Source organism: Echinops telfairi, unplaced genomic scaffold (assembly GCF_000313985.2).
Source record: "Echinops telfairi isolate 266 unplaced genomic scaffold, ASM31398v2 ScPeMD7_7469;HRSCAF=8507_0, whole genome shotgun sequence".
In the NCBI taxonomy this organism is placed as follows: domain Eukaryota; kingdom Metazoa; phylum Chordata; class Mammalia; order Afrosoricida; family Tenrecidae; genus Echinops; species Echinops telfairi.
Window position 1 is genome coordinate 76,804,567 of NW_022111372.1, and position 4,057 is coordinate 76,808,623.

The 4,057-nt window shown below is 41.9% G+C and overlaps 1 pseudogene; it reads left to right on the forward strand.

The window, feature by feature from the left end:
* The first annotated feature begins 2,103 nt into the window (after positions 1-2,103).
* On the forward strand, positions 2,104-3,855 carry LOC101661668 (annotated as a pseudogene).
* Positions 3,856-4,057: the final 202 nt, after the last annotated feature.

The window sequence follows — 4,057 nt, forward strand, 5'->3', positions numbered from 1 at the left end:
TCTACCCTATAGGGTGACTACGAGTTGGGTTTGTTTTTTGTTTGTTACATTCAGTGCCTAGGGTGGAGTGCCTCATTTGTCTAATCTTAATGCTGGTCCTATAAGTAACTGGGAATTTAAAAGAACAAGAAAGCAAATGATCAACTCTATGACACACATCATCAAAGCAGAGCTATGATTATCCATGGTTCTACATGCAGCGTGAACTTGTTAATTCATTGCCTAATTGCTTTAACCATCTACATTTCCCAGTTTATAAATTAATTTTTTTAAATGTACCAATTTAGCAATAATGTTTAAAGTCCTCAAGTAATCATGCAAAATCCTAAATGTTCAAACTTTTAGAACATTGATTTAAAATTCTTAGTCAATAGCCACAAATTAGTGAGTTCTCACAAAATCATTGAGTTTTAAATAAAATCTTCTACCACCTGGAAGCATGGATGATCAACATCCACTTTAAGATTTGTGCCACATGGGGTACATGGTGGGTTGATTTAGGATACTATTATCAAATAAAAATTAAAATTTTGTTCATATATTACTAAAACTGCTACTCTTTTGAAGAGGCCCAATATTTCATTATTACCTATAAATGATATCAACATTAAAATAAATAAAAAGAATTTTTAAAAAGAATAAAGGGATGGACAAAAATGTCATGTTACCATCATAATTAGGCAATTACCAAAGGCCACTGAAAATAGTCACCACTTGTCTGTCACTTTGCCGTACTGTGGTGGCTTGTGTTGCTATAATGCTGTAAGCTACGTGACAGGTGTTTCAAATGCCCATGGGGTTCTAGAGGGCCTTCCGGACTAAGAACCGACTATGCGGAAGGAAGCAGCACTCCTTTCAGAGGAGTCAGCCGTGGAAAACACTGTGCACAGCATGAAAACACTGTCAGATACTGAAGTGCTGATGAACAGAAGCAGGATCCTGTCAGAGATCATGCCATAACATGAGCCCTAAAGCCAGAAGGCACTCAAAATAGGACTGAGGAAGAGCCGCCTCCTCCAAGTGAGTCGGCTGATGGGACAAAACAGAAAATTAGGGGGGCGGGGTGGAGTTTCAAAAATCTACTAATAATTAGAACTTGCAATGTACCAAGGATGACTCTAGGAAAATTAGCAATCATCAAAAATGAAATGGAACACATAAAGATTGATATCCAAGGTGCTAGCACAGAAATAGACCATTCGGTCCAATTTGAATTAGAATGTCATACGGTTTACTATGCTGGAAATGACACAATCAAGAGGAATGGCATTGCATTCATCCATCAGAAAGGACATTTCAAGATCTATCTTGAAGTACAATGCAGTCAGTGACAGGATTATACCTATCTGCAATAAGGAAAATCACTCAATACAACTATTATTCAATTTTATACACCAACCACCAAAGCTAATGGTGAACAGACTGAAAACATATACAGTCTTCCATCTGAAACGGATGGAATGTGCAATCAAAATGCATGGATAATTATTGGCCGTTGGAAGGCAAAAGTTAGAAACCAAGCGGAAGGAAGAGTAGGTGGACAACATGGTCTTGGTGATGAAATGAAGCTGGAGATCACATGATAGAATTCTGCAAACCAACGGCTTGCTCATAGCAAATACCTTCTTAACACCACTAAAGGCACCTATGCGCATGGACTTCTCCAGGTGGAATACAAATCAACAAAATTGACTACATCGGTGGGAAGAGAAATTAGAGAAGCCCAATATCAGCAGCTAAGACTAAGGCAGGGGCTGGTTGTGGAACAGACCACCAATTGTTCATACGTAAGTTCAGATTGAAGCTCAAGAAAATCACAAGTCCATAAGAGCCGAATTACAACCTTGAGTCTATCCCACCTCAATTTCAAGAACTCAAGAGTAGACTTGCTGCATTGAGCACTGATAACAGAGGACCTGATGAGCTATGGGAAGACACGAAGAACATCAGACACGCAGAAAGGAAAGGTCACTAAAAAGACTGGAGAGGCTTTTCTAGCCCACCTTCTGGAGTGCGCCAGTCAGGACTTCCGGCCTCTCCATGCACGTGTTGTCCTGCTCCTGCTCGGCACTCATCCCGGCCCCAGACCCTCTGTCTACAGCCATGGCTCCCAGCCAGCTCACCTTAGTTAGTGTTTCAGACAAAACCTGGCTCATGGAGTTTGCTAGGAATTTAACTTCTGTTGGCTTGGATCTTGTTGCTTCCAGAGGGAGTGCCAAAGCCCTGCAAGATGCCAGCCTGGCCGTCAGAGACGTCTCTGAGGTGACAGGGTTTCCCGAAATGTTCGGGGCTCTGTGAAAAGTCTGTGTCCTACAATTCATACAGGAATCTTGGCTCATAATATCCCAGAAGATAACGTGTACATAGCCAGACTCGATTTCAATCTCGTAAGAGTTGCTGTCTATAAGCTCTATCTGTTTGTGACAACAGTGGCTTTTCCAGGTGCAACTGTAGAGGCAGCTGTGGAGCAAATTCATAATGGTGGCGTCACCTTATGGAGAGCAGCCGCCAAAACGATACTCTCGTGACAATTGTGTGTGACCCAGACAACCACATGGTGGTGTCCAGGGAGACGCAGAGCTCTGACAGTTAAGGCACCTCCTTGCCAGCTAGCTTGGAGGCAAGTATGATGAAGCCATTTCAGATGACTTCAGGAGGCAGTGCAGTAAAGGAATAGCTAAGCTGCCCTTGAGGTATGGGATGAAATCTCATCAAACGCTGGCCCAATTGTACACTGTGCAACCCAGACTTCCCTCACAGTTCTCAATGGAGCCCCTAGATATAAAAATTTGTATGATGCTTTGAATGCCTGGCAACTGGTAAAGGAAATCAAAGAAAGGCCTCCCCACCGCTGCCTCTTTCAAACACATCAGTGCAGCAGGGGCTGCTGTTGGATTGCCACTCAATGAAGATGAGGCCAAAGTCGGTATGATCTGTGATCTCTACCACACCCTCATGCCCAGAGCAACCACAAATGCCAGAGCAAGAAGGGCTGTGAGGATGTCTTCATTTGATGAGTTTGTTGCATTATCTGATGTTTGTGATGTCCCTACTGCCAAAATCATCTCCAGAGAGGTATCTGGTAGTAAGACATGATGAATCCGCCTTCAAAATTCTTTCTAAAAAGGAAAATGGAAACTACTTTGTCCTTCAGATGGACCCTTCTTACAAGCCAGATGAAAATGAAGTTAGAACTCTCTTTGGTCTTCATTTCGGCCAGAAGAGAAATAATGGTGTCACTGACAGGTCATTACTTGGCAATGTTGTTACTAAGAAGGAAGATTTGCCAGTGTCTGCTCTCAGGGACCTCATTGTCACCACCATTGCTGTTAGGTACACTCAGTCCAACTCTGTGTGCTACATCAAGAACAGTCATGTCATTGGCATTTGAGCAGGGCAGCAGCACTTTTGCATACACTCGATGTGCCTTTCAGGGGATAAGGCAAACAATTGATGGCTTAGACACCATCCAAGGATGCTTTCAGTGAAGTTTAAAACTGGAGAGAAGAAGGCAGAATTGTCTATTGCCATTAATAGAACCATTAGTGAGAATGGAGATCTGAGAAAGTGGAAGGCACTGTGTGAGGAAGTCCCGGAATCATTAACTGAGAGAGAGAGAAGCAGCAATGGGTTGACGAACTTAGTGAAGTTTCTATCCATTCTGATGACTTCTTTCTTTTCAGAAATAATGTAGACAGACAAAAAAGGAGTGGTGTGGTGTACATTGCTGTTCCTTCCATTGCTGCTACTGACAAAGTTGTGATTGATGCCTGTAATGAACTGGGGATCACCCTGGTTCATATCAATCTCCAACTCTTTCATCATGGATTCGTCCCACTGCAAATAAAAGATTAAATCTTAGTGTTTTGGGATACATAAAAAAGAGGAGAGAAAAAAAGACCAAAGTGGTTGTCAGAAGAGAGTCTAAAGCTTGTCTTTAATCATAAGATAGCTAAAGCAAATGGAAGTGATAATAAAGTCAAAGAGCTGAACAGAATTTTGTTTTTCAAAAAGCTGCTCGAGAAAACAAAATCAAATGCTATAATGAAATGTGCAG